The sequence below is a fragment of the Heptranchias perlo genome, chromosome 28 (genome assembly GCF_035084215.1).
Source record: "Heptranchias perlo isolate sHepPer1 chromosome 28, sHepPer1.hap1, whole genome shotgun sequence".
NCBI classification, from domain to species: Eukaryota; Metazoa; Chordata; class Chondrichthyes; order Hexanchiformes; family Hexanchidae; genus Heptranchias; species Heptranchias perlo.
In genome coordinates this window covers 32,185,269-32,210,115 of record NC_090352.1, presented here as the reverse complement: position 1 = coordinate 32,210,115, position 24,847 = coordinate 32,185,269, and the positions used below count along the sequence as shown (strand labels likewise).

The 24,847-nt window shown below is 41.7% G+C and overlaps 1 protein-coding gene and 1 long non-coding RNA gene across 3 annotated transcripts in view; both read right to left on the bottom strand.

Annotated features, from left to right (window-relative positions):
- Nucleotides 1–802, bottom strand: part of LOC137345020 (carboxypeptidase D-like) — a 212,676-nt gene extending 211,874 nt beyond the window's left edge. Inside the window, exon 1 of one of the 2 annotated variants that reach the window (XM_068008366.1) lies at nucleotides 505–802. The gene's annotated coding sequence lies outside the window, so the exon portion shown is untranslated. The remainder of the gene's footprint in view (nucleotides 1–504) is intronic. The other variant, XM_068008367.1, reaches the window with a different exon arrangement.
- Nucleotides 803–9,034: 8,232 nt separating this feature from the next.
- Nucleotides 9,035–24,590, bottom strand: LOC137299286 (uncharacterized). The gene is made up of 3 exons (XR_010957870.1): nucleotides 24,513–24,590; nucleotides 13,207–13,327; nucleotides 9,035–9,379 (listed from the first exon to the last, which is right to left on the bottom strand). It is a non-coding gene; the product is annotated as an uncharacterized lncRNA (long non-coding RNA).
- Nucleotides 24,591–24,847: the final 257 nt, after the last annotated feature.

Sequence of the window (24,847 nt, the reverse complement as noted above, 5' to 3'; positions counted from 1 at the left end):
ACTCATGAAAAGTACCATATTAATCAGGTTTGCTATGGTGTACATGATATGTCACTTGAAGTATCTATGTAGACTTGCATAAATGCATAATAGTGCATGTAACGACCTTTCAGTATCTGAGTGGATATGGGTGCTTATGTATTGAAATATATCAACTGCTTTGTTCACAGATTGAGGAGAATCTGGTTGATCATCAGCCACAACCGAAGAGCAACATACACCTGTACACCAACCACCACCACCCTTACTTGACCCATAGACATCTGTCTTCCCGCTTTCAGTGACTAGCCTGCGGAGATGTATGTAGCAGGAGGAATAGTCATACACAATTTCAATTGTATCCATAATGGAGAGGTGCATAACAAATCACTTGGCTACTGGGATCTCCTCTGTGGGTGCCTCAATGGTCCTTGTGGCATAAACGTTGACTGCTCATGACAGTCCATTTATGATGTTTAGCTATCCATTCAGGTCTTCATCGATCAGGTGATAAACTTTACTCACAACCTCCCAGGAGAACTTGATCCTCCTCAGGCACCACTCCACTGCTATGCTGACCATGAAATGCCGGATCCCAGGCTTAGATGCCCTTTGTGCTTCTGAACCTCTTTCTCTTCCACCATCACAATACACCCGATAATGGCCACCGCATCTGTGCTCAGTGTCCTTAGCTGCAACATTAATTAGAACTCTTACTACTCCTCTACTACTCACAACTCTTTGCATTCATAGTCCTACATCAGATCTGAACCTCCTCTGAAAGGAAGTATCTGCAGTTACAGAACGTAGGTGCTCTTTCATGTCCTTTGACAACGCTTTAACAAGTTCACTTGGCTAATTATTTTCCAACCTTATGCAACTTTCCATTTCTAGCACCTGTTTTGGAGGAGTGGGAGTGCTTCGAGCATGAATGATTAATCCATTGGCACCTTCTGCCGGCATTCCAGCGGTCCTTATGCACATCTAGTACAGCTTCACAAATAGAGGAATGTCAGCTCTAGATATCTATCTATAGCATGAGTTGTCTCCTGTATGGTAGGGTTATTGTGACTCACATGTACATTACTGCTGGTCATTAAAATCATTACTGTAAACTCTATCACAATAAATAAAAACATTATAGTCTACAAACTACTGTTGGCAATTTTATCGTACAACTGCTTAATGCACTCGTATCAAACTCCTTTCTCCTCTATTTTAACAGTGGTATTATGAGATCACTGGTTAAAATAATTCCCTTTGTTGAAGTGGAGCTTAAATCTAAAAACTCAGTTTACTATATTAATAATAAACTTTGTGGAATTCTGACCAGTAACTCAATCCTGCTGCAAATTATTTGTGAGGTTTAAAATCACAAGTCTATCCTGCACCTTCAGTTGAATTTATGTTGCTAGTTTCATGAGTTAAACCTCAATCTTGCTTCTCCTATTGCGTTCAACTAGTGGCACCATCCAGTGGAACAGTCCATAAAGAGATGAGCAACAAACTTTTGTAATACAATGTGAGGTGTTGTTTCAGAAAGTTAAATACTAAATTCTAGTCAAGGTCAAAGGCGGAAACCCGACATATGTTTAGTCAGGGAACCAAAAAATGGGTCGGAACCCAGCATTTCTTTGAGCTTTTTGCAAACTTAAAAGGGAATTTTAACTCTCTCTGCCTGGCGAATGGGAGGTAAAATGGTTACTTACACTTACTGATCGATTTCTGCCCTGCAGCCATATTATCACCACTTTTTTCGGGCAGCTGTGGAGTCTGCCTGAATCAGGTGGGAGCCTCATAAATTTAGGCGAATCAGGTGGGAGCCTCATAAATTTAGGCAAATCAGGCTCCTATCACCCCGATGCAATATAGGACCCCGATGCAATTTTAACAGCCTACTGAGTTCGCCATGGCCACCAAGGATCCACAGGAGGAGATGAGATTCCCCCATTATCCAAACCACCAGACTCAAGGCTCATCTCCCTTGTAATATGCATGCCCTGTGTGCTAAACAGAATGCATTTTCCAGTCTCGTGAATTTCTGTGATTCAAGTGTCTCCCTCAGCACAAATGAGAACGATGCTGATTCTTTGCTCTCCACTGTAGCCAAAGAACTAACTTTGTGCCCAGAGCTACTTTTTTTGGCATTCCACTTGGTTGTACAGATTCATTGCAATTTAATAACCCATAGCGAACCGTGTGGATTACTGGCACTTGATTGATACTTGCTGGGATTAGCCTGAAAACATGCATTTAGGATGATCTAAAAACAGAAAACACTGGAAATACACAGCAGGCCATTCAGCATCTGAAAAGAGAGACAGGTTAATGTTCAGGATGTGGACTATTGAGGGGTCAACACCCAGAAATTAAACAGTCTCTTCCCTTTAAAGATGCTGATGGACCTGTGTGTATTTCCAGCAATTTCTGTTTTTATTGCAAATTCCCAGAATTTGCAGCTTTTTTCTTTTTATCTTCATGTAGGACTAAGTCTCTTACACATTAATTGATCTGCTGCGAAGTTGCTCACAAACAGAAAAAAATTGTGTTTCTGCCCCCTCGTAACTGTTTCTCTGCTTGTTTTCTAATTTTTTCTGACTCTGTTTCTCTTTTACTCTTTATGTGTTAGATTACTCTCTCACAGACACACTTTCTGTCATGGTCAACTCTGTACCTCTGTTTGCCTGTGACTATTTTCCCACAGTTTTTCTCTCTCTTCGATCCACTGCTTCCTGGAACTGGGAAAGGTGGAAAAAGGCACCGAGAAAATAAATAATTAAAGGTAGCTGGAGGCTGTCAGCTGCGGAGCAGTAGTAGGAAGGTTGGCTAGGATGGATATAAAGATGCAAGTTCTGGTCAGTGTCACGTGGAGTCAGGTTAGCAGAGTTTCGAGGTCGGACATAGAGGCTGAGTGGGCGGAGACCTTTGTGTGCAGCCGCACTCGAGAGTGGCAGAGAGATTCAGAAAAGAGAACTGGTTGGAACGTGGCCAAGTGGGAAAACAAAAATTAAAATGAAGAAAGCAAGCTAAAATAATTAAAAATACAAAGCTAAAAAGAAAGGTGAAAGAAATAATGGCTGTCTTATGTGGTCTTGTGGGATCTCAATGGTCCATGATAACTGCATGATACCATGGACCAAACAGCAATGTAATCTTGTTTTACAGATCTTCAATATTACAAACACTAAACTCTTATTAATTTTAAAATAACCATAGTCAACAGGAGGGATGGGGGGTGGGGAAGAAGTGCTTCAGGAGTTTTTTCAGTCATGGCGGGGTGGGGGGAGGTGCTGGTTGGGGTTTTTCTATTCAGGTGGTGGGGGTTGTTGTTGGTGGGTGATTTTGCCTCAGCGGAGGGGTGGTGGGGAATTTCTGAATGTGGAAATTGCCTCAGTGGGGGAGTTCCGGTGTATGTTTTTCCAGTGGCAGGGGTCAACTGATCCAGAGAGGATTCTTTTAATCTAGCATAGGGAGCTAGGGTCTGTTTAGGGATTTTCAGCCTATGTATGGGGAAAGGAGTTTTGGCAGTTAGCTTTCAGTTAGCTGGGGGGGAAGCGGGGGGCAATGTGGAAGGCTTTGATGAGGATTTCCAGTCGTCAGGTAAATGAATGGTAGCTTGCTCCATTAATAAGATGGTGATTTTTCTCTTTGCATGTAGTAGGGGGGTGAGGGGGGGGGGGGGCGGAAGGGGTGAGATGGGATTTATCCGATGTCAGAGTTTACAGGGAGGGCATATAATCTGCTGAATTGCTGGTGGGGCCGGCCTTGCCCTTGAGCTTCCCAGAAACTTGTAGCATCAAGTTTGATTGGCAGGTCAGGAGTTTGCTGAGTTATCTAGTTGCAGGCTGAATTCAGACATGGCCAGCCACGAATGCCAATTAAGCTAGTCAGTTAACTAACCTTACGTCACGTAACGTTCTGCTCACAGCGCCACCTACAGGTGAAATACGTTTAGAATGTTGTACCACGAACCTTTTGTTTTATATATGTCATTTGAATTGAGAAAAGGGAGCTCTATAGCTGTTCAGTTGCTCAGGGTCAATCCTATTCTGCATCAAGTATTATGATACAATTATTTTCTGAATCTGAATTAACCATCGGGATTACTGTAGTATCAGCCTGTGCATCTTTCTACATTTAAGAATCGCTTGATAACTCTCATCACTACCAAATACACATTCAAAGCAAGTAGTGGAACTTTGCATAACTAAAAGGCAATTTAAAGAAAATTATATCAGCAATGAAAGGGCTATTAGTACTATGAAAACAGTTACCGTGTAAAGATAGATTCTTGCGAATATCAAAGCAGCAAATTGTATGACTCCACCAAAAGAAAAGACTTACATTTATAAAAGATCTCATCATCTCTCTCAGGAATATGTCAGAGCTACACATACATTGAACTATTTTAAAGTGCAACGACTGTTATGTAGACAAGCACGGCAGATATTTTGTGTACAGCGCATAGCAATGAGATGAATGACCTGATAATCTGTTTTTGGTGGTGTTAGTTGCAGGGCGAACAGTGCACAGGATCTAAATCACCAGGACGCACAGATTTTAACTTCTGACGGCATCTCTGACAATGCAGCATTCTCTCAGTACTACACTTGAGTGTTGGCCTATGTGCTCATATCCTGCAGGGAATCTTGAACCTATGGGCTTTCTTTCATAGTGATTGTTTTACAACTGACTGGCTTGCTGGGTCACTTCAGAGGGCATTAAGATCAATCATGTAGTGTGGGACTGAAGTCATGTCTAGGCCAGACCATGTGGAGATGGCAGGTTCCTGTCCCTCAAGGACATTAGTGAACCAGTTGGGTTTTTACAACAATCCAGCAGCTATCGTGATCATTTTCCCTGGTGCCAGCTCAAAAATTACCAGAACTATTAAATTCAATTTCACAATTTATTATGTTGGATTTGCACTCTGGCTTGTTTGTCCAGTACTATAAATCGCTACACTATCTTACCCAGTATTCTATCCTGTATTTTCACTTGTCGTGAAGCTGGGCTAAATGTTTACCTTTGTAACTCATTAGCATTGTTAGTAGAAATACTTTTTAAAAAAACAATTGAGGAAAGTCTGGAGCACGAAGTGTACCAGTGTTACCGGCCATTAGCTGTAAACATGCACTGGTAAAATTCATTTCTATTCTAATATTTAAAGATGCTGGGCTTCTTATCAGCAATTAAGCTAGAAGGTGTTTGGTTCTGTACCTGCCTATAATTTAAACTTTAATCCCTGCTAATGAGATTTTCAAGCCAGCAGATATAATTTACTAGAGAGATGAAAGGAAGCCTCTTCAAATAATGACATGGTTTCATACCAAAGTCCCTTCTACATTTACAATCATTCAGGCTGAAAAATTTGAGAGTGATGATTTGGTTAAAGTTGAATCCAGAAAAAAACCTTGACACAAAGGGTTGTGGAACGCACTGCCTTAGAGGATCACATGGAGAACTTCACAGGGTGGCCGTGGAGGACATGGGGTGGGGGGGTGGGATTTGGAGAAGATATGGGGTGGGGGACCTTGGAGAAGATCGGGGGGGGGGGTCCACAATGGGGGGTGGTTGGCCGATCACGGCAGTGGTGGTGGGGTGGGGGAGGGGGGGATGGCCGATCGCAGGGGTCCAATCGCGCAGGTGAGCTTTGTTGGGCCTGGATGAAGCACTCCTGCTCCTCCTGGCCCACAAGCAGTGCAATAAAGGCACTCACCTCATGGATCTGGCCCGTCTCGCCTGCTTTCACCTGACGAGAATCGGAAGCGATGGGAGGCCCGTGAAGGTGAGGTTAAATTCGTTTTACCTTTTGAATACACAAAAAATTAAGTGACTCAACTATTGCAATGAGGTACATTGCCCCTTTAACAATCCGCCCGCCGTCATTAAATGGGGACGGAACTTCCGGGTTTCGGATGCGCGTGCGCGTCCAAACGTGCCTGGGTTAAACCTTCCACCCGCCTCCAACCCACCCGTTCTTTGGGGTTAAAATTACCCCAACTATCACTACAAAAGTGGAGAGAAAAAATAAAGCAGATTCAAACTGCTGAAAAGATTATCTGCTGATGGAAGTAAATATACTCCCAAAATCTCACTTTAAAATCCCCGTAATAACTGAGGTGAAATACTTATTAAGCATCTCTGCTATTCCCTCACTTTCAAGTAAAAGATCTCCTTATAAAAGCCCTTGCCATTTTCCTTTATGCTGACCACTTGCCTTCTTTTATATTTCTTCCTGGCGGTCCTAATCTCTCTTTTTTGCCTCCCTTCCATACATTTTATACTTCTCGCAGTTTTCTATCTGCATTATTCCCTATACTTTTATCACCGGCCTCTTTTCTGAACCTTATTTTTGCTCTAATCTCTCTATTTCCCCATGGTACCCAAACTTTTGGCATAGCCCTTTCCTCCTAGTCAGAATGTATTTAACCCATACCTGATCAAGCTTGTATTTAAATATCTTCCCCTGCTGGTCCATTGTTTAATATTTTTTCTAGCTAGTTATCGGGGCTAGATTCTCTCTCATCCCACTAAAAGTTACTAATTTCAAGAATGAGATTTTGGTATGACTATGGCTCGTTTCTTTATTTTTGGGGAAGCGGATTCCATGTCCAATGGTTGCTGTTGGGTACCCTCTATGCATATTTTTAAACCATTAAAAAAATAATTATTGGTTTAGAAGTGCTACTGCATTCAAAGTTAATTCTTCCTGTGGTAAGACCAAGTAAGAAGCAACATTTGAAGTGACTGTTGTCACTGCTGTTTAGTAACTTCCTTTGTGGCCTTTGCTTACCACCCACATGGCAGAGCTGCTGTGAACTGACAGACACTGACCCTGCAATAGCCTCTAACAAAGGCTCGATGCTGTTGCCACTTAAATTACTTGCCACTTATCTCAATACAGCCAGCACAGCAACCAAGGTGGTCCACAGAGACTGAATAAAAGGAAATCTACCATTATGATTGGCTCATCCACTTCCTAACTAGAGGTCAAACCTTATCGCAGAATGGGAAAAAAAAGTTCAAATATGTAGATACAGCACACCTTACATTTAATACATCTCCTGACCATGTTTTTAGAAGCAAAATTTACATTTAAAAAAAAATTGAACCAAAAAGAAAATGTCTCTAAATAAATAGGTGGAGAAATGTTGCCCGTTTCTTCCTCCTCCAAAATGTAACTGAACAACCCCAAGTAGATAAGATTTTGTTTACATTGTCTAAGAAATTTGTAGCTTGGGTGCTAAATATCTATTATTTTTGGCAGCTGTAAGTAAAGTTCAGAGTCACTGGTGTTGATGTGTGTAGCTTTTCTTTAGCATCAGAAATTTGCTTTCCCCTCCACCTCAAATATTGCTACGTTAGGCTCAGACTGAGGGAAAAACAAAGAGACTGGTCAAGATCAATCAGAAATCCAACCAAATACATGAACATCAGTGACAGACTCAATGGGGAGCACCTTAGGTGCAGTTATACTGTCACTTTTGCTTTGATGTGAAGTGGGTTTTGAGGCCGTATCAACAAAAAAAAAGCATAGAACTCGGATTTCAGGTCACAAGTGCGCTAAAGGCAAGACCCATCCAACAGACCCTCTCTCACACTGATCCGAGTTCACATCGGCTGAATTCCATTGGACTGCCTGGGAATTTTTTTAAAACTTACTATTTTAATCTCTTTAATGCTAGAACAAAGTGGATGCTGCTGCTTTTCCCTAACATTAAAAATGAGCAACAGATGGAGCAGAATCCAGCATGTGTTGAAGCACATGTTGTCGATGCACCTTGGTTCCAGTCAGACTGAAGTTTGTCGGCGAAATAACAAAAGTCTGCTGGTTACTTCACAGCACCCAGATCCCGTTTTGGATCGGTAGCTGCAGTATAACTGCGACCTTAGCTAATGTGGTTGGAGTAGCTGCTCCACTGTTTTAGAAAATTGAAGATTAACAATTTCAATTTCAAAATATACTTTATTTCATAAGATTGAAGGATACACACAGTTCAATGTAGATATCACAATTACAATTCCAAACAATACAGATTGTACACAATACGATTCCAATATTACAATTCAAAACACAGTACATATCTTATAATACATGGTGAACAATACAAAGGTGGGATAGCCTTACTCAGTGGCTGTTCCCCATAGGGCATTTGCGTAGGCCACACTTCGCTTCAGTGCGTCCCGCAGCACGTACTCCTGGACCTTGGAGTGTGCCGGTCGGCAACACTCGGGGGTCGTGGACAGCTCCTTCAGCTGGAAGACCAAAGGGCCTAATCCATGAGTTGATGGTCTTCCAGCAGCAGTTGATATCTGTCTCAGTTGATATCTCCCGAGGAACAGCCTGTCGAGCACAGCGTCCTGTGTTGCCGAGATGTTGGGGATGAACCGAGACAGTTACTAATGCATCTCTCTCCACAACTTCTGCTTGAAGGAGCAATCCACCAGGAGGTGGACGACGGTCTCGTCTCCGCTGCAGCCTCGTGGGCATCTCACGGTGGCAGTGAGATGTCGTGCATGTAGGAAAGACCTCACTGGGAGGGTCCTTTGCATCACCATTCAAGCTACATCCTGGTTTCTGTTGGTTTTCGACCGTCTGGTGGGGGAACTGCCCCATCGGATCCACCCTCTCTTTTCCCTGCAGGACCCCCAGAATGTTCGGTGCCGACCACTGTCTGATGGCCTTGTGGTCGAAAGGGTTCCTCTTCAGGAACTTCTTCCAATGGGACAGGTGGTGTGGTGTACAATCGAGCTGGACGGGACGTCCTGCATCTGCTCGGCCAGCCGGGGCAGACCCAGTCTTCAGTGTGGTATACAGGTAGAAACTCAGCACGAAGTGACAATTGGGGCATGATTTTATTGGGGAGCTGGGAAGGGGTAAAATTCCTGACTGGAAACCTGGAAGTACAGGTTTCCCGGGCATCCTTACGATTTCGACGTAAGGATGTCTTTTTTTTGACTGTTTCCCATCTGACTGTGTTGGGGGGGGGGGGGGGGGGGAGGGGGTTGCGGGCAGGGGTAATAATAGAGGGCTCAGTCATCGGGGTGGGGGGGGCAGTCATCGTGTGGGCTGGGGAGATCGTGAGCAGGGGGGGCGGGGGAGATCGTGAGCGGGGGTGGGGGGGGGGGGTTGGCCGGAGATTGTGAGCAGTGGGGGGGCCAGAGACATGGGGGGGGGGGAGCCAGAGATCGTGAGGGGGGGAGGGCAGAGATCGTGAAGGGGGGGGGGATCATGAGGGTGATTGCTACAGGTTGGCTTGTTGGGCCTGGGGGAAGCACTCCTGCTCCTCTGGGCTCACGAACTGTGCTATAAAGGCACTTACCTGCTGCTTCGGGCCGTCTCGCCTCCTCTCACGCGGCATGAAGCAGAAGGTCTGGGAATCCCAGCGCCCAGGGGCTAAAAACAAAAAAAATCTGTTAAAATGAAGGCCCGCAAACTCCTTGAAAGCTTTTAGTGACCAACCCACCTCCTGAGGCAGCCACACACAAAGGTGGACATCGGGATCAGCATGGCATTGGGGACGCCCTCCCTCCCCCCCACCCCCACTTTTTGTCTGGGGGTTTGTACATTATGTCCCTGCAGACGCAGTCCACCTTGGGCCTCCACTCAAAGTGGAAGATGGCTCAGGTGACTGTGACGGCGGAGCAGTGGGGAATGGGCCAGACCTGGGGCCACGTAGAGCAATATCTTATCACCAAGGTTCCTGCCAGCCATGGAGAGAGAGCTCCCCCCCCCCCACCACATATCAAGCTTCAAAGGATATGGGGAAAGGGCGGGAAAGTGGAGTTGAGGTAAAAATCAGATCAGCCATGATCTCATTAAATGGCAGAGCAGGGTCGAGGGGCCGAATGGCCTACTCCTGCTCCTATCTCTTATGGTCTTCGGTTTGGCCTTGGCAACCCGTTCCTCCCAGTTCTTGGTACAGGCCTGGGGCCCCCTGAACCAGATCCCTAGCACCTTCAGGTGGTCGGACCCGACAGTGAAGGGGCAAAGGATCGGGTCTTCCACCTGCCAAAGAACATGGCCTCGCGCTTACTGTGGTTCACTCTGGCCCCCGAGGCCAGTTCGAATGGTCGCAGATGCCCATCGGTCTGTGGACTGACGGCTGATCGGAGCAAAAGACGGTGATGTCGTCTATGTACAGGGAGGCCTTAACCAGAGAGCCTCCGCTGCCTGGGATCGTCACCCCCTGTACCTGACTCCTTCCTGATGGTCTTGTTCACATGTTGTATCAAGCAAACAGCTTGATACAACATGTGAACAAGACCAGAGAGAGAGGACAGCCCTGTCTGACTCCAGATCTGATCGGCGAGCTCTCCGACTCCCACCAGTTGATTGGGACTGCGCTACAGATGTCCGCATAGAGCAGACGGATTGCAGATTTCCTCCCCAACAAGGGTCAAATAGGAGCGTTTAATCTGTAATTATTTTAAATATACTATTTGACATGAACCTCTTTAATGTGGGACACAGCTAGGAATAAGCACTTAACATACATTGTGGCTAAATATCAGTTTGGCTCAGTGGTAACACTAATGCTTCTGAATCAGATGACTGTGGATTCAAGCTCCACCCTATACATAAGCTAGGCTAATACTTCAGTGGGGTACTGCATTGCCTTTTGGATGAGGTATTAAACGAAGGCCCCATCCACCCCTTTTCAGGTGCTACCAGATCCCAGAGTACTATTTGAAAGAGAGCAGAGGAATTATCCTGGTGTCCCACACCACCAAAAACAGATTAACTGGTCAGCCATTTACTGTTTGCTATATGCAAATTAACTGCCGTGTTTGTCTATATAACAGTGACAACACGTCAAAAGTAATTTGTTAGCTGTGAAGTGCTTTGGGATGTGAAAGATGTTATATATGTTCATGTTCTTTTTTTCTTATTGGTAGAGCGTCATCTTTTTTAAATGGCACAAAGGCTCTCTGGATAACTAGTTCCATCAGGGACAAGATCCCAAGCTTTTACTTAGATGCATGCCAGTACTGTACCACTATCGCACAACTATTCTGAAGTGGAATTATATGCACTTCTAGTCCAAAGTAAGTGCACCAGCAGGTGTTTCCAAATCTCACTGGTAGAGATGCTGCATTTATCTAATGAAAATGTTACTAGTTCCCACCACCTTAACAGAAGCATAGCACAAAAATGGTGTGAGAAAGGAGGATGAAGGTGTAAAATAAAAGCAGAAAATGCTGGTGCATCAGCATCCGGAAAGAGAAAAGACAAGCTAACGTTTTGAGTGTAGACCATTCATCAGAACTGGGGATGAGGATGTGTTAATTTGTGATTAACAGCAGCAGCATTGAACATTACAGTACTGCAATCGCAGAATCAATGCCACTTGATGAGCGCGTCATTAAGAAAATTCTGTCTGGCAATCCAGATGTTTATTCACATTTGAAACTTGAGTCCCGATTTTAACCTAACCCGCCCAGCGAGAACGGGTCGGACACCCGTTTTACACCATGTCTGGTTTTACTCTCCTTTAAAGTCAAAAAAAGAGTAAAATTGGGTGGGTTAGGGTTAGGACAACAGCCCTGTTCCCGCCAGGCAGGTTAGGTTAAAATCGAGGCTTTGGTCTTTTCCTTTTACTGAACTGGACAGATCTGTATATTTTAGGGTTGCAGCAAACATTAAATATTGAGGCGTTTCTTCTTGTCTGCTTTTCTTCATACACTTCAATCTAGGAGGATAGGATGGTGTGCCCTTTGACACAGATTCACCCTGTTCAAAATATGCTTATGAAACTTACATTTCTATAGAGCTCATTACATATAAAGAAACATTGAAGAGCACTTTACAAAGTAATGGATAGTGGATGGATACAGAGCAGAAATAGGAATAAAGGAGAAAAAGTATAATTAAAGAGGAAGGAGACAAAGAGATCTTTGAAGGTAGGGAGGCAGGTAGCAAGGTGGAAATACTGAAGAAGGAAGTTACAGAGGGCAGGGTCAAGTGACTGAAAGAGCAGCCAACAATAGTGAAGCAGTGGGAACAGGGAAGGCTGGTGTTGGAGGACCAGATGGTATGTGTAGGGATGTAGAGCTCGAGGAGATCTCAGTGGTAGGGAAGGGTGAATAAATGGAAGGAACTGAAGGGAAGGACATGAATCTTAAAGTCAATTCTCTGGGACAAGGGACACCAATGGTGCTTGGCAAAGACATGGATGATGGGGATGGGCTGCGGCAACTTATAGTTTATGAATGGTAGAAGCAGGAATGCTGGCAAGGAAGTGTTGGGAAAAAAAGACGTGAGGTGTTTAAAGTGTGGATTAGGGTTTTGATGACATGGAAGGGAGATGGGGGGGGGGGGAAGGGGGGTAGAGATGAGTGATGTTGCAGGAGTGGTCTTGATGACAGATCTGATGTGGAGAAGGAAGCTAAGATTAGGATTAAACAATATGCCAAGGTTCCACACTTTTAGCCTATGCCTGAAGTGGCAGTCAGGGAGGAGGATAGACCCAAGACTGAAGGTGCTGAAGAGGATGTGTTTAGTTTTGTTGACATTAAGCTGTAGGACATTTTGGCTAGTCCAGATCTTAATGTAGTTGGAGACGTTGGCAACAACCGTGGGATTGAAGGAGGAGCTGGGTGTCATCAGTGTACTTGTGAATGCTGGTCCATTGCTTCTTGATAACATCCAGATTTATCTATTTAAAATCCAACCTTTGTCAGAAAAGTCTTCTTGTGTATATGCATATAGAAAGCCAAAACCCAAGTCATTGTTAAGAATATGCTGTGAATACATGATGCAACTTTTGCAGATATAGAACCAGTAAGTATGCTCTGCCCATCACTCTCATTTGGCCTTTTTAGTTTTGAGGTTCACTAATAGAAAGATAACATACTTGATTCAATGTTTAAAAAAAACTTTGTGCTTCTCCTGTATTCTCTGCAATGGAAGCCATTGGTCAGACTTACTGACGCCAGTATCCATAGCTAGTGTAACATAAGAGACTATAAGAATTTTGCTGGAGCCAGCCCACAAAAGTTTCAGTGCTATTCCACCAGGGAATGGAATCGGAGTGAAACTAGAAAGATTAATTTTTCAGGAAAAGAATTAAAGGTTTTATTAATTTGGAAAGTCTAGTCAAATTCAGCTGAGTTAAAAGGGAAACGTAGCTCTCACATTTGGGAGAAAGGCATAGCCAGTTTAAAGTGAGTACCGCACAGTTAAATATTTCCAATATATAGGTATGAGCTAAAGACACCTACCTGTTGAAGTTTTCTTCCAATTGACATAATTGTGAAGGTACTAAAGTTTTTGCAGACTCCACGTCATGAATATGTGTTTCGTGTACTTGTGCTGCTGACCTCTGCATTCTCTCTTGGGTTCCTGCCAGTTGCAAAGCAAGAGAAAAGGTTGAAGAGCAGAAGTCAATGACATGAGTAAACAAAATATCAGGGGTTAAAAATTGATCTACATTGTGGAAAAAAATGGTAAATCTTCAAAGTGAATGATACTCAGGTAACGAAGCAGTCCGTGCCCACATGCAGCAAGACCTGGACAACATCCAGGCTTGGGCTGATAAGTGGCAAGTAACATTCGCGCCACACAAGTGCCAGGCAATGACCATCTCCAACCAGAGGGAATCTAACCACCATCCCTTGACATTCAACAGCATTACCATCGCTGAATCCCCCATCAACATCCTGGGGGTCATCATTGACCAGAAACTTAACTGGATCAGCCACATAAATACTATGGCTACAAGAGCAGGTCAGAGGCTGGGTGTTCTGCGGCGAGTAACTCACCTCCTGACTCCCCAAAGCCTTTCCACCATCTACAAGGCACAAGTCAGGAGTGTGTTGGAATACTCTCCACTTGCCTGGATGAATGCAGCTCCAACAACACTCAAGAAGCTCGACACCATCCAGGACAAAGCAGCCCGCTTGATTGGCACCCCATCCACCACCCTAAACATTCACTCCCTCCACCACTGGTGCACCCGTGGCTGCAGTGTGTACCATCTACAAGATGCACAGCAGCAACTCGCCAAGGTTTCTTCGACAGTACTTCCCAAACCCGTGACCTCTACCACCTAGAAGGACAAAGGCAGCAGGCGCATGTGAACACCACCACCTGCACCTACCCCTCCAAGTCACACACCATCCTGACTTGGAAATATGTCACTGTTCCTTCATCGTCGCTGGGTCAAAATCCTGGAACTCCCTACCTAACAGCACTGTGGGAGAACCGCGGCCGTTCAAAATGGCAGCAATTAGGGGTGGGTAATAAATGCTGGCCTTGCCCACATCCCATGAATGAATTTAAAAAAATACTTGGAAGGAGATATTTTAATAGGTGGACTTCATTCATCTCTTTACCTCTGTGTTATAAGCACTTCATTACATAGAATATACAGCACAGAAACCGGCCATTCGGCCCAACAGGTCTATGCCGGTGTTTATGCTCCACACGAGCCTCCTCCCACCCTTTTTCATCTAACCCTATCAGCATATCCTTCTATTCCTTTCTCCCTCATGCGTTTATCTAGCTTTCCCTTAAATGCATCTATACTAATCGCCTCAACTACTCCTTGTGGTAGCGAGTTCCACATTCTAATCATTCTCTGGGTAAAGAAGTTTCTCCTGAATTCCTTATTGGCTTTATTAGTGACTATCTTATATTTATGGCCCCTAGTTCTGATCTCCCCCACAAGTGGAAACATCTCCTCTACACCTACCCTATAAAACCCTTTCATAACCTTAAAGACCTCTATCAGGTCACCCCTTAGTCTTCTCTTTTCTAGAGAAAAGAGCCCCAGCATGTTCAATCTGTCCTGATAGGTATAACCTCTCAGTTCTGGTATCATCCTAGTAAATCATTTTTGCACCTTCAGTGCCTCTATATCCGTTTTATAATATGGACCAGAACTGTTCACAGTTTTCCTAGTTTGGCCTAAGCAATGTTCTATACAACTTTAACATAACTTCCCTGCTTTTCAATTCTATCCCTCTAGAAATAAACCCCAGTGAACATGCTGGGGCTCTTTTCTCTAGAAAAGAGAAGACTAAGGGGCTACCTGATAGAGGTCTTTAAGATGTAGGTGTAAAGATGTTTCCACTTGCGGGGGATATCAGAACTAACCCCAGTGCTTTGTTTGCTTTTTTAAAAAATGGCCTTATTAACCTGCCTCACTACTTTTAGTGATTTGTGTACTCCTCAATCCCTCTGCTGCTCTAACCATTTAGACTCTTATTTTCCAAGGAGTATGTGACCTCCTTATTCTTCCTAACAAAATGTACCACCTCACACTTGTCTATATTGAAATTCATTTGCCAATTACATGCCCATTCTGCAAATTTATTAATGTCTTCCTGTATTTTGTCGCAGTCCTCCCCAGTATTAACTATACCCCCCAATTTGGTGTCATCTGCAAATTTTGAAATTGTATTTCCGATTCCTGAGTCCAAATCATTTATGTAAGTGTTGAGCAACAGTGGTCCCAGCACCGATCCTTGTGGAACACCACTTCCTGCCTTTTGCCAGTCTGAGTAACTACTGTTAACCCCTACTCTCTGGTTTCTGTTTTGTAGCCAGCTTGGTATCCATTCTGCTACTTATCCCCGGACTCCATGTGCTCTGACCTTAGTCACGAGACTAGTATGCAGTACCTTATCGAAGGCCTTTTAAAAATCCAAATATATTACCCTTGTCTACCCTTTCTGTTACTTCTTCAAAGAAGTTAATAAGATTGGTCAAGCATGACCTTTCCTTTTGATATCCGTGCTGACTATTCTTTATTATATTTTCAGTTTCTAGATTTTTTTTTATTACATCTTTGAATAAGGATTCTATTATCTTTTGTACCAGCGACATTAAGCTAATTGGTCTATAGTCCCCCGGACTTGTTCTACCTCCCTTTTTAAATATAGGAATCACATTAGCAGTCCACCAGTCTTCTGGCACTATTCTCTTTCCTAATGAATATATATATTACAGGCCACTACAATTTGAATGCTGCAATGAAATTAGTCCAATTAACAAATAAGTACTTTAAAAATCATGAACGAGCATATGTGACAAAGCCATTAGGTTCTAAATTCAAGTCCTGGAGTTGCCTGTCTTTCACATCTGTTTTACTTGCGTCTCTTCCCCACCTTGTAGTTTATCAAGAAGAGAGCAATTCATCTCAGAGGAAAAGAAAGTAAAAGCTGACATTGATGGTGCTGGTCACAGCACATCATTAAAATGTGGCGTGGGACTTGTGGGAGCGGGCCTCAGCCTGCCTCCTACATAAAAAGACTTGACGATAGTCATGTGAAAAAGAGAGAATTTTAAGTGATCGGTCAAAATAAAGCTCAAAATGTTCCTACGAAGAGATTGTTCCTCTCCCCCTCCTCAGATCTTCCAGTATACTAAGCAGCATCTAGTAAGACAACATAAATATTACAGTGATGATTTTTAAAAAAAAATTTAAACATTGCAAGCCTCATTGAGGTTAATATATCAGCCCTTTATCATTCTTTGATTTAGGGTTGCTACTTTATGCCCAGTTAGAAGACAAGGCACTGAATAGAAGGTGGCAAGGCTTGAGTTCAGATGTTTGTTTTGCTGATGACAAATTCTTTAACATTTGCAATTTATATCTCCATATCGTGAGAAACTGAAGTAATTGGAAAAAAAATGAAATTGGACTTTTGGTGTGTCATTTATATTTTAGCACCCCACTCAGAAACTGGCCTTTCTAGACCAAAGCTGGCAACCCAAGCATGAGTGGAGGTGAATGTTTCATTTAATTGCGAATCTCTGGAGGGTAATTGTGTGATGCCGTGTTCCTAGTGCGGGCCCTTGCTAGCTACTTCAACATGCTGCAGCTCTCCAAATCATGGAGTATTTTGATCTTTGTGGTGTTTTGCAAGTAAAATGTTTTATTTTTATAGCTGTGATGCAGCCACAACCCTTCTGAGTATTTTATCACTACGACTGGCAGTTTAAAAGGGCGAGGTTTCTTTGACGTCAATTCAGTAAATTACTCGATCAAAAGGTTTAAGAAAGCATTAACAAAATAAAATTAAAAAAGCAATTTTCTAATCTAACTTGTGACATGGTCAACACCAGAGTTAGTAGTTTCATTGTGCAATATTTCATTCGAAAGATGTTCTTCTATTTATGTTAGTGGCATTCTGCAAATGGAGGAATGTCATTGGTCCAATTCCAAATATAAACTTCAGGCTGAAAATAGAAACAAATTTAAACATTACAGCACTCTTATTTTATGCATTTTAATTATTCTTAAAGTCAAGATACTTCTCACAACTACTTTTCTGTTTTTTTGCACAATATAAATGCAAGTTGTGGTTCCAGAGTTTGTACTTCTCTATCAATGATCTTCAACAACTTCCATTTATATAACACCTTTAACGTAATAAAACGTCCCAAAGCTTTTTATAGGGATGTCACCAAACAAAATTTGACACCGAACTACATAAGGAGATATTAGGATAGGTGACTAAAAGCTTGGTCAAAGAAGTAGGTTTTAAGAAGCATCTTAAAAGGGGAAAGAGAGGTAGAGAGGCAATTTCAGAGCTTAGGGCCTAGGAAGCTGAAAGCACGGCTGCCAATGGTGGAGCGAAGAAAATCGGGGATGCACAAAAGGCCAGACTTGGAGGAGCGCAGAAATCGGGGAGGGTTGTAGGGCTGGAGGAGGTTAGAGAGAGAGGGAGGCGAGATCATGGAGGGATTTGAAAACAAGGATGAGAATTTTAAAATTGAGGCATTGCCGGACCAGGAGCCAATGTAGGTCAGCAAGGACAGGGTTAGCATCAGTATACCTTTATCCCTTAGGATTTGAAAGCTGTACTTTTTCTATACTCTGTCCTCACAGAGCTGTGCAGCTGAAGGGCTAAGAATTTTCATACCATGCTACCAAAGTCTCTTTGAAATGGCAATTGTTACCACACAGACCAGAGGTTGTAGTGAGAGACCAGTCTGTAATATAGACCAGGGGCTTACAGACTAAAGCAAATATTTACTCTACTTAAAAACCAAACAGCAATTTGAAGCATTACAAATGGCAAATACTAAAAATTCAATTAACAAAAATACAATGAGAATGTCTGTAATGGGTTAGTTACCCGTAGTAACCAAAGATTCTGATTTTATTAAGATGCTCTGTTAAATTGATGAAACATGTTCTTTATCATTGAGCTACAAATTCAAGCTTCATTTTAACCTCCAGCACAATTTTCTGTAGCAGGGAAACTCACAATTTCTTGATATCAACAGGTTTCAAAATTAACCCTACTCTCTTTCAAGAGCTGTTTTTTTTTAAACTCTTAAGTGTTAGACCAACATTCCTTGAAAATTTCAATAATCACCTTCCCAGATCAAATCATATAATGCCTCATGCAACTTTCCAACTAACATTGGAAATTGATTGTAGATTGTTTCCAAAACAAGTTAAACAATACTTTATGCATAAATTTAATTAAAGACATATCTCATCATGTACAATGGAGAATATATAAGTCTTTCTATTAAGAGACACAAAAACAAATTTCATGTACAAGTCAAATTGGTTTGTTAGTTAACTAATCAAATGTCTTTACCCATTTATGTCACAGGAAGCCCCTGCTAATGAAATCATTGAGGCCATCTGCTATTTAGATCACAAGGCACCATTTGAACATTTCAGGCAAGAAGACAAACAATTCAGACTCTATTAACCATGGTAATTTACTCCTATCACATACAAAGCAATCTTTTCTGATCCTGAATATAGGAAAGGATTATAACAGATCCTCTGCCTAATTAAAGTAAGCAGTTGGGGGAGATAAGTCATTTTCGGACATTGCTTTTCCTGCAACCCCTTCCTTATCTTCATTCCCCTTGCACCCCAAGATGTGATACTCTGTCTGGCATCCCGAGCAAGAGCTTGCAATTCTAACCATTGAAAGAAATAATTTACATGATAGCCAAGACCACTAATCATCTTTTTGGCATGTATATTGCATGCAAGTGGAGATAACTGCAACAAGGACAGATATCTTACTGAAGTAGCCTGGCACAAAAGGCCAGGAAGGTTTGTACTGGTGTACCAATGAAGGGAAGTCCAGAGTCTTCCTATGGCTTAATACGAAATCCAACAACCCTAGTTCAGCAGGCAATGGTAAACAAGTTCTTGTATTCCAGGCAAAAATATGGAGGTGTGGTTTATACACTAGCAACTTTTGTGGTGCTACTCCAATCATGATCTTGTGGAGGACTTTGTGATGTCAGACGCAATTGCTTCTAGCATGGAGTAAGCCAATTTTATCTTGCCAAATGGTTTTAATGCCATTGAACTAAACGAAGTCTAGGAGAATTAAATAGTTTTCTCGGCAGCCTGAAAAGAACCTCATAACTAGGCAGGTGGAAGCTTTGAAGAACACCGTGGCAAAATCTGATTTTTAAAAAAAAGCTGAGACTTCTTGGGAATCAAGGTGCACTAAATTTTGCCAGCTGTTCATCCCGGCACAGCTGGATGTAATTACTAATATATGTAACTGAAGACCCCTATGTACACTTACTCAAAGAAATGTGAGCCACAGTATAATTTTCTTCATTGTTAATGCCTTGGTATTTCAGCACTGAAGGCAACACAGCATTTCTTAAGCATCTGTCCTGTTTTTCTGTTTGTCTGCAGTGTTTCAGTTGCCGCTGACCATTCAGAGGTATCATGAGCAAAACAAACAAAACCTTTGAGGACATCCATTAGTATTCAGCAGAGGAACAGAGTGGTCCCAACTATGCTTCCCTCAGGTAGCACTGTGCAAACATTGCAATTAAAAAAAATTTTCATTCATCATAACTCGATGTTCATATGCTTTAAGGATGCAGCATTCAATTCACCAGGGCATCAAAGGCACAACAGGCTAGCTTCCAAATCTTATGGAAATGTTAAAGGGCATTTTACCCACAGTTTGTACAATCGCTTGCCTGCCATCCTTCTGAAGATATATACAAATGAATGTAAATCATTTTCTTCTTTCCAAATCCTTCAGATTCTGGCGAGTAGATTTGTATTTGTGAACCAGGAGGGATTGCTCTTTTAAGACACATTATTGTCTCACTCTTCTTTTCCATCTTGTGAACTGGCTGTGACAATCAACATTAACTACAGATTACAAGACTAAAAGTTTGCTTCTACTGAAATTGTTTGAGATACTTACCCTTTAGCCTTTGGCTTAGTGGTAGCATTTCCACCTCCGAGTCAGGAGGTGAAGGGCTCGAGCAAGCGAAGACTAGAACATGGTCTCTAAATACTAGGTTGATATGCACTGGGGTACTCGCGGCTGAACAGAGTGACCACTGGCTTAGTGGTAGTATTCCCATGTGAGACAGAAGGGTTGGGTTTGGGCCCAACTCCAGACAGCCCTGGCACGCGAAGACACCCCCCCACCCCCCCGCCTCATTGTAAAGGGTAGGTGGGGCTATTCAGCCTTGGTTGCAGCCCACCAAGGAGAAGGTACTCCAAAGATTAAAAAAAACGTGAGGAAGGCAACAGGAAACTATCTCAGCTACTCTTACCTGGTAAGTAGTTCAAGAATCTCATGTGTGAGACTTGAGTTAGGACCTGCCCTAGAGCAGAATATAATGGACAGATTTGCTCTTCGGAAATGGTAACATGCTTGTGGTCCAATGTAATGTGGCATGGAGAGGTAGGATTCTACCTCACACTGGTGAGGCCTATTTGATGAGTTCCAAATCTCAGCAGTGCTGTCAGGGAAGAGAGTGGCTTCCCAGACAGACAGAATAAATTGGTTGATATTGCATGCAGCACAGATAGTTGCCAAATTGAATGACGTGCTCCACTTAACTTATTTGGCAGAGATCTGAATGTAAGTTGTCAGTTTGCTACTTTGACAGGGGAACTGGGAGAAGATAGGATTGAATAACAGAAATGAAGATTTAGCTCACATTGTGGATACTACTGCAATCTAGAGCAGAAATCAATATGATGGATTTCACAAAAACAAAATGCTAAATCCATTTACATCTTCAAATAGTGGCCTTGCTTATTCTGTCCTGGGGAATTTAGGTAGGAGGCTGATTTGATTTGAAACTACCCTCCTCAGTTATATGGTACAGCAGACATGGCTCCTCACTAAGGTATCTTTCACCAACAGGATAGTTTTCTTCCAAAACACCACCAGCCTCTATAGATCAGATGGACTTAATTCAGCCGAGATTCACTTTCACAGAAACCCTTTCAGGAAAAGAACGACAACTATCTGTTTCTTTTTTTTAAAAATGTTGCCATCTGTATAACATATGAACCTCTCATGATTTTTTAAAAAGAATTAATTCTTTAATGAATCTGCACCAATTTTGGTACATTAACATAGCTGAATAATATTTGAGTGGCTATCTCCTCGAAAACTGGATAGCTCACTAACATTTAAGATGTCTGTCTATGCTAAATACATTTTAGTTCCAATTTAATAGCTTAAGCAATCACCCGTAGATTTGCAGCAAGTTAAACACCAATGGCCATATCTATTCATTGGCTTGATTTACTTTGATAAAGGGTTGCATGCTTAAGTAACACTTACTTTTGTGTCAACTCACTGACTTGGGAAATAACAGATTTCTTGCGGATTTAATATGTAGCCTGTCTTAATTATTGTGTTGATCATTTTCAAAAGCCAAGTTGCTATCCTGGAATTATAGGTGCCACATCTTCCAAACTGTTTTTTTTTGTGTTTCTTCAATAAATTGACAATTTTTTTTTATTCAAACCTACTTTTCCTCCCAGTTAACCTTTCCTTCAAAACTTAAGACCATGATAGGCCATTTACTTTTCTCCAAACAGGAGAAAAATGATACTGATCTGGAGGATCCCTTCAGTGGCTTTTCCTCCTCTTTAAATCTTAAAGCCTACCCCCATCCTCCGAGCAAGTCACTTAGTATAATCAGATCCACGCATTCCTTTCTATGCAATTAGGATGTACATTACCCTAAGTGCCACCTTTCAAACTTCTCACATTTAGCAGATGCTTCAGGCAAACATTTTGTTGCCAAAATTATGTTTGTGGTGTGTGTTCAGTTCTTAACCTCAGTGCTACCCCCAGTGCTTGGAATAAAGATGTAAATGTATTCCCCTTTATAAATGCAGTGGTGTAGGCAGATATTAAATTGGATTGTACCAAATGCCTGACTCCAACTTATAAAATCTAAAAGTTTAAAACGAATTATATCTGGACAGTGACATTCCACCTAAGAGAGGGGTGTTCACAAGTGCACATATGGTTCAAATACCCTAATATATTTTAATAGGAGTCTTCAAAAGTTAGAAATAGGATTCTGGTGGACAACCAGCACCACTGGAACTCACTGAGGCACAGAAACTTTGGATAACTGGGTGCACGACTGGGTGCCTTTCAGTAATGTACAAAGCTAATATTCACTGATGACCGCTTTTAGTCTCCTACTCTAGCTATGCACCTCAACGTTCTATTAATGTAGGTCTCTTCATGATCAAACAGTCCAGAGAAGATCCATTAGCTGTTTATAACTGCAACAGTTCATGGTTTAATGGCATTTTGGCTGATCCTTGCATCATAACTAGTATTCAAATCAAATGTTTCCAACTCTAGCCATTACTTCAATGCTTTATTAGTGTAAGTCTCTTCATGATCAAACAATTGCCCTGAATATATTGAACACCAGATTGACTAATGTAGTGATTAATTGTGAAAAAAAACATAACAGGTAGCCAGGTACAATTTGCCTTACACCTCAAAAGAAAAGAAAACAAATTTATCATAATGTAAGAATTTCCTTAACCAACACCATTTAGGGAATCAGTTATCACTATCATGAGGGCTGCTGTACAAAAGAAAAGAAAGAATTTGCATTTATATAACAACTTTTGACATCCTTTTCACAAATTCCAAAGTGTTTTACGATCAATGGATCACTTTTCAAGTACAATCATTGTTATGCAGGTAAAATCGGTCCAGCCTCCCATCTGCCACAGGCTGGTAGGGGGAAAGCTATGCCCCATATTTCATTTATCTTTGTTCTCCTTATTAAGGGAACACTGTCTTCACAAAGCAGTGTTTCGCAATCCAACTTTTGTGGAGTGAGTTGAACCACAAAGTTGTGCACCATTTTTATCATGACCATGTTATGTACAAGTGACACTCTGGTATGCTTTGTATTTTATATCATTGCATCATGTATTTCTAAAGAGGTGGTAAAAGGTTTGCCAAACACTTTTTGGATGCAGATTAGTAACTCTATCAATTTGATCATCTTTCTTAAATTTATGAATGTTATGCATCAATTACTGAAGAATTGTGTTTCCATATGTCCTCAAACCAGATCATATTGTAATCTATTTTCTATTTTTATAAAATCTTATCAGAAGAGAAAATAGTGAATTAGTGCAGTTATTACAAAATGTATCATTATGGTAACAGACATAAGTGTTAATGGACTTTTCTTTTAAACAGTCTTCTCTAATGTGTAGTTATGCATTACCTAGAAATTCTTCCAAGATGTTTTGACTCACCACTTGCAGCTTCCCTCAACTTTTGACCACATTCCAACATAACTATAAATTTTTAAAAACTGCAAATGCTGGACAACTAAAATAAAAATAGTTCCAATAAAACTCCTTCAGATTGTCATTTAAAAGACAGAAACACAAGTAACAGATTCCTCCTTTTGATAATTTTACTGGAAACAGTAATCGTGACTATAAAATGGGAAAATCTGGATTTTAATCACAATAATTATAGTTGAAAAAACAAGAGATATATTTCACCCTTTTTTTTAGTATGTGTGTATTGTACAACTATGCATGTCACTCAGTTCCTTTTGGAGCAATAAATGAGTTATAATTCTTAATTTGGCATTTTTGGTAGAATCACTAATGTTGTGATATTGCAAATCAGCAATCTGCCAAAATCAAAAACACATTTTAATTTATTTACAAAAACCCACTCCTGTGACACTGACATGGTTGTCATTTTGCACAAAGACAATCTGAACATTGTAGATGTATGTGTATTCTTGTCCACCTGTATCCTGACCCAGTTTTCACAGGCAGTACATGGTAGTGACAGGTGCAATAGGCAGCTGACCTGGAAATGGAGCAAAGGGTGATTGAACCATCTAGATTAGGTAACTAATTTCTCGATTATATATTTTAAAAATCGGATACAAATAATATCCACATTAAAAATGCAGCTCCCCTTTTTAACTTTTGTTGATTAGTTCAGAAAATATAATTTACAGCATTATTCTTATAGCACTGGAGGTACCGAGTTCAAGCTGTTGTAGTTTTCATGTGTTTACTGCAAAAAAATTATACTACAAAAAATGTTGCTATTCGACATGATAATGAAGTGAGCTGAATATAATCCACCGCCATAGGTGTGGTTATTAGATTATTTCACGTACAATATATAAAATGTGTGTTTTAAGTACTGTACTTTAAAAAAAAAAGTGGCTAAAGTTTATTTTTGAATCCCACAGAGAGGGGAAAACATGTCCTCCAACGGTTTAAAGCTCCAGGATAACTTACACTTGTGTTGTGTGTGATTTCCTCAATTTACCAGTTGGGGTCCCATCAAGACAAGAGTTGACCTCTTTCTGGCACCGCTGGGCTTTGTGGGAGAAGATCCAGATCACGTGCCCTTTGTGCTTTCTCAACCTAACTTTTTTTTAAAAAAAAATTTTATATATATATATATATAGAGCTTATAAAGAGCGCCCCGCCCTTGCAGCACGCTGGGCACCTGGACGCCGCGGGTTCAAGGACGAGCGTGCGTCTCCATTGGGTAGATGTGACGTCAATCATATCCGGCATGGGCGAATAGGAGCTGTCAGTCAGCAGAGGGGGTGGGCGTTGGGCTGTGT